This window comes from Dermacentor variabilis, chromosome 8 (genome assembly GCF_050947875.1).
Source record: "Dermacentor variabilis isolate Ectoservices chromosome 8, ASM5094787v1, whole genome shotgun sequence".
NCBI lineage: Eukaryota > Metazoa > Arthropoda > Arachnida > Ixodida > Ixodidae > Dermacentor > Dermacentor variabilis.
Window position 1 is genome coordinate 13,766,082 of NC_134575.1, and position 9,948 is coordinate 13,776,029.

The following is a 9,948-nucleotide window of genomic DNA, read 5'->3' on the forward strand; positions in this document are numbered from 1 at the left end:
AATATCGACGCGCTTTTGGAAGTAACTGATGCAAGTGCAAACGCTGGCGACGGTGAGTTTTGCGTTGCGCCATTTAAAAAAAAAAAAAAAAACTAGGCCCTTAAAAATCGGTTGTCAGCCCCTTTAAGGCATCCCACCTCGAAATATTAGAGAAAAAAGACTCTTCATTCCATAGAGCCTCTTCCCTTCCTGTAATGGTGCGTCTCATAAGTGGAGTGAAAAAAAAAACATCATTCGTTCCTTCAAAGCTGGGAGGTGGTGGGTTCAAACACCTTGTGGTGTATATTGTGAACCGACCTCCGGTGAAACCGTGATTACGTACAGCTATACTTCGCGTCTGTATGCGGAGCGCATATTTAGCCGCACGGTGAACTAGGCCTGGAAAGTATGGCTATCATTCGTTAACTATAACAGTGGCAGTGAAAATCAAAGGTACGGGTTCGGTGAAATTGGCAGCGTACGTGCACCCGCACTCACCGAGATAAATCGGTACTGGACGAAAAACTGGAACAGCTGCAGCTTCAACTTGTACTAGGACGTTTCCTGACCGATGCCTGTGCTCGCTCGAACGAGAGGACGTGCCAGGAAGCTCGAGGAGCGTGCTGAATTTAATGATGATGGCACTGGAAGGTAGCATAAACCCACGGCTGGGGGGAAAAGTGAAGAATGCAGTCTTAGCAGGATGTAGGCATAATCCGTAAGTCGGTTACAAAAAAAGAACAACATGACAATTGAACAAAGCAGAGACGTGTTGGTATAGTTTGCTCTGAGGCATAAGAAGAATATAAATACACAAGGTAGAGTACGAGCAAGTGGAATGTATCAGAAAAGAGATATGCGGGTTTTCTGACAGGTTGCAGAGGTATATCAAAACAGAAATGAAAGAAAGAAGGCATGAAATTATATAATAGAGATATTTCTTAAAGCAGCACCATTTGTATTTTTTGCGTTTAAAAGATAATGCGCGTTCATGATGGGCCACTTCCGGACTATGTCGCGACGTGATTGGAGTGCTATCTGCAGGGTTTACGGCTACTCTCTGTGTCGAGAAAGAGTCTGAGACAGTTCGACGTCTCACCTGGTCCAAGTGTCCCGGAATCAACAGTGACGTCAGTGAAATAAGCTAAAGCTCTCGTAATACCATCTCAACAGACAACCAGAGTGATTGTGTATGCCGTCGCCATCATAACAACCTTTCTACATGTCAGGAGTGGCTTGAGGTACTAGGCACGTTGCGACACGTGCTGGCAAGAAAACTTTACGATAAAGACAGCAAAATATCCCCTGTGCAGTAATCTCTCCAAACGTCTTGATATGTTAGCCCACTTTTCTTGCTTTGCCTCAGACCCGCTAAGGTAGGTTAGCCAAAGAATTGGGCGGATAAGTTTAACGTGAAAGGAGACGCTGAGGAGACTTGGAATAGTCGATGCTGCCCCTCCTGCTAGACTGACTACTTTTCTTACGCACCTCTGTTCTTCTCCTTTCGTGTTTTCCTTGCATTTGCAACCATCATTTCTTCTTCATACCACCGTTCAATTCGTAAACTTCTCCTCACTATTCTGGAAGTGTCCTAGAACTTCACACAGCAAAACACCTTGTTTGACGGCACATATACGTTAGTGATCCAGACGGCCTCTGATCGTGTTGTATACGGCCTTCGCCACAACTGACTACTCGCTTTTCTCGCATACTCCTTTATGAGCGCGGAAACAATGGAATACACAGCGTTACAAGGACCCACGACGAGCACAGGTCCTACAACACTCGTCCTGTTCCCTTCTAGCTCAGTGTCTTCTGTTGTGTTCGTGATTAAGTACGCATCCTTTCCAACTCGCCCATTTTTCTACCTCGCTCTTCTCGTACATATCAGAGATTCTGGCCTTGGTTCCTTGTGGTATAGGACTAGGAGACGTAAACAAAAGCAGACCCCCAGACCGATGTTTGAATAAGGGGGTTTACGTAACACCAACCAACGCCATCCTCTATTGGTTTATGCGATTTCTAACATCGCCATCCTCATCATAACCATCACTCACCATCGCCATTGATGTCTTTATTCCTTTTTGTATGTACCGCCCACTTCCTGATTAATGTCCCGTTCTGCTCTACTGAAAAATCTATATGCCCCATAACTCTCGTATCCAATGATCCGGTATGAAGCATAGGATTTCATGTAAAAACAGGTTTTTCCCATATGTCATATGATATGTTATTGAATATAGGAGATATTGGGGACGTGGAGTACTTTCGGTAGGGTGGGTACTTGCATTAGACTGCGAATCATCGCCATCATCATGTGCCGATTCATAATCATCATCATTATTGTCACCGTCATCGCCCCACTTCTCGTGCGCTCGCGCGCGCCCTCGGCTGTCTCCATAATCACCGGTCGTTTTCGAACCAGCTTCTGCTTCCGGAACGGTTTTTCAGTTTTAATCGGTGAGTGGAGTGCTGCAGTGCGTCGTATGCGCGACAAATCTCCTGTCAGAGTTGGGAGCACGAAAAACTACAGCGCCACGTTTACAGCTTTGCAACTACGCATATCTTTACCCTACATGCATACACACCCCGCCACACGTACTCAGTGACCCAGGTTGTCTACTAGGCCAGACAGCAGCCAGCGCATACTTAGTGGCCCAAACTAGTGGGCATCCTTTGTCACGCGGTATTTGAAAGCGGTCACATACGGACAGACACCCAAACATACTGCAAAGTGGTAAAGTTTTGAATGAATTTCATTCGCATTGACTTTTCTTTCCGGCTTCAGGTGATCGGTTTCATTGCCAGCATGCAGTACGAAGAATACGTGTACATCGAGCCAGTGAGTTCCGGCCAGGTCTATGACCCGGCAGAGGGCGGGCCTTCGCCGTACTATGAGGGTGAGTCGGGAAGGCGTCGCCTGCCGAGTCTTGGCCAGCCGCACCTTGGTGTTTGGCACATTACGCTGCGGCACACGGCAAGATCTGTTCAAACATCAAATAGTGAAGCATGCCAAGTGTCTTTCTAAAGCTATACTTCGGTTAATTTCGAGGTAATAGGTTGACTAATTAAAAAAGAAAACAAACGCGAAAGTTTTCATTTTTCTTAAATGTTGCTCTAATACCGGAGCGGTATTAACGTCAGCGGAGCGTCGCGGGCTTCAATGTATTAACCAGCATTCGGGCCTCTGGCACAGTAGTAAAAATGAGTAAGCGGTTTTTCTGTTTGTCCGATCTACCTGTGTGCACATCTTTTAACGCTGATACTCCTCAACAATGGTGCAGTACTGTAGTTCCCGAAAGTTTATAAGTTCTGTCGTTGCCTTTCGAGTAGACTGTAGTTAATCTGCGCAAATGAAATCTACGCATAGGGCATCTATACAAGAATTAGCTAAGTCAGAGCAGAAACCGCGAAAATAGATTACGTCACTGTGAGCTTGTGCGGGAACTTCAAGGTGGAGTCCCCGCCCATGTTGAGTTTCTGGCTGTATTTTCTGGCTCATAAAGGTTCCTCTGACTGTAAGAGCGGCTCATTTTTCGACATTGTAAAGACCTAATTTATTAAGGTAAAACACCTCAACCTAATTTTCTCTTTAGTTGCCCCTTTACATTAACGGCTTCTTGTGCCGGTAGTACTATTCACCGCGCCGTTCAAAGTCTGTCCATACGTCTAACAAACGAGAGGGCGTACTCACCTTGTCGGTTTTGCCCCTTTTTTCCCCTGCAGAATATAAGGAGTCACGGTCCTCGTAAGTATACCCTTGCTTCCCGAAACCACAGGCAGCACAGACTATATCATAGTGGCGTTCGGGAATTAATGGAAAAACTACAAGCGGTGCTTCTGCGCACATGTGGTCTGACCTAAGATGGCGGACCTCTGGTTGGAATTGTTAATAATAGCAGCAGCATTTGGACTGGTGATATCGTTCCTGTAAACCTCTCTTTCCCGCCCTTTCCAAGCTTTAGCTTTATAAACGCGTGTGTAAGCGTTATCAGGGGTGCGATACTTGTACGCGTTTCAAAATAGAACGGAGGCGGTCCGTTCCACCGAGCCGCACACGGTTGGTCAGTTTGAACGGTGACGAACGCCATGACGTCAATTGTGAAGTGATATCTGCTGTCAATCATTCCGTGTCGTCTCCTATCGGACGAACGCAACGGAAGGGACCGCCAATTTCGCGACGGAAAGAACGGACCGCCTCCGTTCGATTTTGGAACGCGTACAAGATCGCACCCCAGTGCTACTAGCCAGAATGCTGCGACACGGGTTACGACAGAATATAATTATCGCCTAGCTTGCTGGATATAGGACTGGTAGAGAAAGTCTACTTAATGAACATGCGCATATCGTCCACTGCGTCACCTAGTGTTGGAGTCGCGTGTTCTGCCCCTTATGCCATTGTACTTAGCGTTACAATAGGCACGTGCTGCTGCGAGAGTTTAGGATATGATGTATCGAGACAGGTTATAACGTTATCTTTTCACTCCTATCGACATTCGTGTGAAACATCTCGGACAGATGTAACATTATATTGCGCCTGTTTTACTTTTCTGAAGTACAACTGAAGATCTGCGCCCATCCTGTTCGCCGTGTCTATTGTTTGTCCGCGTTTTCTTGCACGCTGCATCTTGCCTATACTTACAGAATGAACATCTTAGCCCGAAAGAAAGTACTACCTCCAGGCCGACTCTCATTTCCCTGATTAAATAGATGCTAAGTGTAGAAATACCTCCATTGTACAACAGAACTAATTTGAATGGAATTTGTTGCATTTAAGAGAGCACGCCATATGTTACCGACAGTGGAAAAAAGAAACTTATTAGCTCTTCAGTTTTTTTTTTCAATTAGAAATGTAGAAGATAGCAAGAAACAGAAAAGGTCCACCTCCATTCCACCCTGTGAAAGTGCATTCTGTACAGCGGAGCTGGTGCGGACGTTAGACAAGTATCACCACCCCAACTGACGTTAGACGAATTTACAAAAGCACCACAACCACAAGTGACGTATACGTGTCACCCGCACGCACGTGTGCGAAAGGGCAGCGCACATCCTCGTTCTTTCTAGGCCAAGCTCAAGTGCCTTATTGAACTAAATTAATGTTTAAAATAAACTGCGTAAAAAATTCGTAAAGTACGACTTACACACAACCTACAGGAATTTATACACACCTTCATTTGCTATGTTTTCTTATGTTAAGAGAATTTTATAGGAAATTTTTCAGCAATTGAGAATAATTATGTATATCTGTTATATACTGTATATTCATATGCGTCATTTATACTGACTAAACACACTGCTTTGTATCACTGACTGTACATTTCACCTTACACATTTTCACTTATACATCTGTACATTACGCACACTAAAGTGTACAAACTTTATTATGCCCCCGTTGTCATGAATGTGGGCAAGAACCTTGCCAAGCTGCAAGAAAGCAGCTTTTAGTTCTTGTCCCAGCGTTCAATTTTTCGAAGTGAATCAGTGCGAAATAAAGATTGATCGATTGATTGATGACAGCATCGGACTGCAATTAGAATGTACGAGAAAACATGATTCTGTTACGCACAACTCAAACACAAAGCCTAGGTTTTGGGTGAGCACGCAATGAAAAATCCACACCAACTTTGCTGTAAAAAAAAAAAAAAAAACGAAAGCGCGAAGTTTACAACTGTGCAAAATTGCACCAAAAAGAGATAACGCAGTTTTCCAAGTGCATTAGGAAATCTAAAGCGGACAAATGTAAGTTCGAAGCTTGCGTCAAATTGTTAACACGTTTGCGAGGACTTAAGAAACGTCCTACTCATATATCAGCGGTGTAAATAACACGTCAATATTCTCCACTATAGATGTATCTGCACGTGTAGTTTACAAAATTACTTATTGCCGAGTTATAGCTGTAGACAATGTTCGTATATCTCGTTGTTATTTGGCAATTTACAAGAGGTTTTGTGAAATAAATTGATAGCCTAAATAAAATTTGAAAAAAAAAAAACTGATTCCCACATTCAAAAAGTTTTCGTTAATTCAACAAAGCCCAACAATATCGGCACATTGAAAGCCGAGTAAAAATGATTTTATTTAATGTGTTTATGCATACGCTCCCGAGGTAAAGCTTCCTCAATTCCTGCGTAACTGCATTTTTTCTGTGCAGCAAGGCAGGACTCATGGCGGAGCTGTGTTGATTTATTTTGTCGCAGAGGCAGCGGCCTTTGGCTCATCACAGTGGTGTTCTGCACGGTAATCTTTCTCCTCATCGGAACTGCCGTCGCTGCTGTGGTCATCATGAACAAGTTTGGTTAGTGCTATTTCTCACAGCCGAGATTTTCACGTGATGCTGCTGACGTCACCTATCCTGCTAAAGCTATTCAGGCTACACTGCATCGACTGCAGTCTAGCGTTCTCCTTACCCGCCGTGGTTGATTAGTAGCTATGGTGTTGGGCTGCTACGAACGAGCAGAAGCTTGATGTGGGCGAGTTGGTTTTGCATACTTGAAGAGAAGAGCGCTACGAAGACGCGGACTAAAAGAAGAAAGAGCGCTTTGTCCGTCATGCATGTTTTTAGTCCGCGTCTTCGTAGCGCTCTTTTCTTCAAGTCTGCTACGAATGAGGACGCGGGATCGAATCCCGGGCACGACGGCCACATTTCGATGGGAGCGAAATGCGAAAACACCCATGTACTTAGATTTAGGCCCACGTTAAAGTTAGTTACCCACTACGGCCTGTCACATAATAAGATCTTCGTTTTGGCACGTAAAACCCCATAATTAATTTTTAAGCGCTCTCCTTATCTCTCTCTCACACGCACGCAGACAGACAGACCGACCAACCGACCGACCAACCGACCGACCGACTGGCTGACTTGTCAGGATGAAATTTTCTGAACCCCCACTGGGAACTTTGTTTTTATACGTCGGACGCGTACCAATCGCCTCTTATAACCTCTACTGCGGACATGTTTACTTTTCGCCTGCTATCCCTGAACACAAGGGCTTCAAGGAGGCCAGAAGAGTTTAAACCGACTGCTGGGCAGATGTCTTCACATTCCAATAAAACATGTTCCATCGTTTCCATAGCTTTACCGCAGCATACACATGCTTATCCTTCTTTGGTGTACCTCGCTTTATAGCTACGCTTTCTAAGACATCCTAACCTCACTTTAAAAAATAAGCAGCTTCTCTTTGAGTTATCATATATGCTTCCTTCCTGATTTCGTTTTTTACTCTTAGGTAGTTTCTCATATAGTAGGCTTCTTTTGTACTACCGCCACCCGTTACGTTTTCTCAGTCTCACTGACGTTGCATTTGACGTTCTTTGTTGCCATGTTGCTTACTATACCGGAGGCTAAAAAACAAGGAGTGTTAGTCCGCGCCATTTCTTTGTATAGTAAGCCTGCCGAATGCACTCGCTGACACGTGTGTTTCGCAGAGGGTGTCACCGAGTTTTCACGTACGCCGTACAACTTGCGAATGACACATGAGAGCGAGTGCGACAAATTTGGCCGCGTGGCAATGGCGTCCAGCACATTATCGCTATGGTTCTTTTTCATTATGCATTTACCAACGTGTTAGTCTACATGTTCAGTTCGATGCAGTTTCGTGTCCTGAAAAAAACCATAAAGGGGTATTGCATAAGGGATTGGCTTTAAATATATTCCACGTCATTGACACATCATTGACGACATCCAAAGTGATTAGTCAGACGCTGTTTGGACGAGGGCATGTAATTGACGGCAACAAGGTCAGCAGGAACGTCGTTCTAGTCTTGCTCAGTCAAAGAAACGAACGAGGCGGAAAAATGAGCACTTCGGGCAAGCGGGCACGTTACTTGCAACTGGTGACTGGGGCGTTGAGATGTGCGTGCGGCGGATACGATGTAGGGGGTGCGTGATGGAACGCACTGCAACATAAGTTGGGACGATGCAGTTCGGGACTAGCAATACGTCGACGATTAGATAGATGCATTTGCCGAGATTCCACTTTCAGAGCAATAATATTCGCGTCATGTGCATATTGTGATGGAATGAACTACAGTCGCGAGTTTCTAAACAGATTCCATTTAGTCGACAGGTAAGGCTTGATGTGATCTAAATATGAACTGGTGGGCTAGTTGGTGACCCATCATTTTGTTGAAGCGGCGCACTTGGGGAAAAAGGACGCTCACAGCAACATGAAATATAAAGAACACGCACAGGTGCTGAAATAAACAGACCTGGTATAACTATTGACGGCATGTCCGCAGGCTCTGGCTCCTCGCGCACTGACGCGGGAGAGACTCCAGAGCCAGGCGGTGGATCTGATGTTCGTGTGCCGATGGAGGTGGTCATCCGTCGGAAGCCAGGCACCAGTGGCAACGAGCCTGTTGGTCACGTCCCAGCACAGCATTTTCCCCCTCCCCCACCGGGGCCCTGGCAGTACGTGCCGCTGGCCGTATCCAGAGAAGGCAAGTCGTCAGAGTCTTGCAGCGCTTCCATAACCATTACGCTATAGCCACTGTAGTAGGGAGTTTTAGCGCGTCTGGTATTCCGGCAAACGCGCGCAGTTTCGGTGGATTGCCGGATGGGCGGATGCGTAGACATGAGCGGCCGGAGAGGTGCAGTCACTTGCTGGCGCAGAGCTGAACCAGACAAGCGCAAACATATTATTGCAGTAACCAAGTATATTCTAATTCGTTGCTAGTGCGAATTCGTGTTGAGAATGTACACCTGCAGCGACGAATATACTCGACTCTGCATTTCTCTAGTTGAGCTTCGTCCTATCAGGTGCCCAATTAAGTCAGACCGCTCACGTTTACGCCCCCGCCCATCCGGCAAACCGTCCACGCTTGCTGGAATACTGGACTCGGTAAAACTCTCTACTAATGCCGTTTGCGGAATACCGGGTTTCCGGTGAGGTGCGTGGCACCAACGACGGTAGCACTACATATGGTGGTGCGGTGTGCTACCAGATAGCACGCAAAACTAATACTACAGTGACCTAATAATTCTACTTGACTGCGGATTTCAGAGGTTGGTACGTAGATGCATAGTCGCTAAAGTGCAGTACCTATTTTTTTTAATTACAAAACTGACGCAACACATTTTCGTGCAAGCACATTGTAGTTGCACAAAACGCCGCAAGATGTTGCTACCAGCTCCGCTACTGCCTTGCACGGCTCTGGTGAGCTGCTCATCCTCAAAATTTAGGAAGTTTACAGCCAAACGAATACTATATGTTATTTCCACTGCACACGAGGTTAGTCTGTCAGGCGAGATTCGCACCTGAACCCTTACCCTCAAGACGGGACATTGGCTTGTCGCTAATCACAATATAATTTTTTTGTCTTGTGTAAGACTCTTCATATAAGCGCTTCTACCCATGTGTCTCTTTCTTTGTGCATATGTTTTAGTTCGCACTGCTATGACCTCATGATGTAAAACAAGCGGGCCCAATCTTTCACCTTATTAAGTTTCATATAAGCTTTTATGTTTTGCTCTATTAGCATCTTACTGTGTGATCTTTTTCCTCTATTTCTGATGTATTTGGTACTGCACTGTACCTTCTTGTTCTAATTACAAACTTCGCTATATAATTTTTAATACCTTTATGTTGTTGCTCATGTTCAAGATTGTTTTATCTCTGTCGGATATCGACAAAGTCGATGTTCGTTTATACTGCTCGCCGACTGCGACCACGTACTTTAGATGTTGGCTGGCGAGTGAAGCTGCTCAAGCAGCTTTTTTTATCCCGACGCTCCTAAAGTGAGAATGAGAAATAAAGTCAATTTAGTGCTGCATTTGAAAACGTTATTGTGTGTAGCAGAACTTTATAATTTAGGGCCTGGAAATTTTTACAAATATTGCCTGGAATTATTTATTTTCGGAAGATAAAATCACTAAGTTTACAAATCTGTTACTCTACGCCAACAACAGATAGATCAGTTCTGCCAACTGAATCTCTTCAGCATCTAAAGTGCACTAATTTGTACATGAAA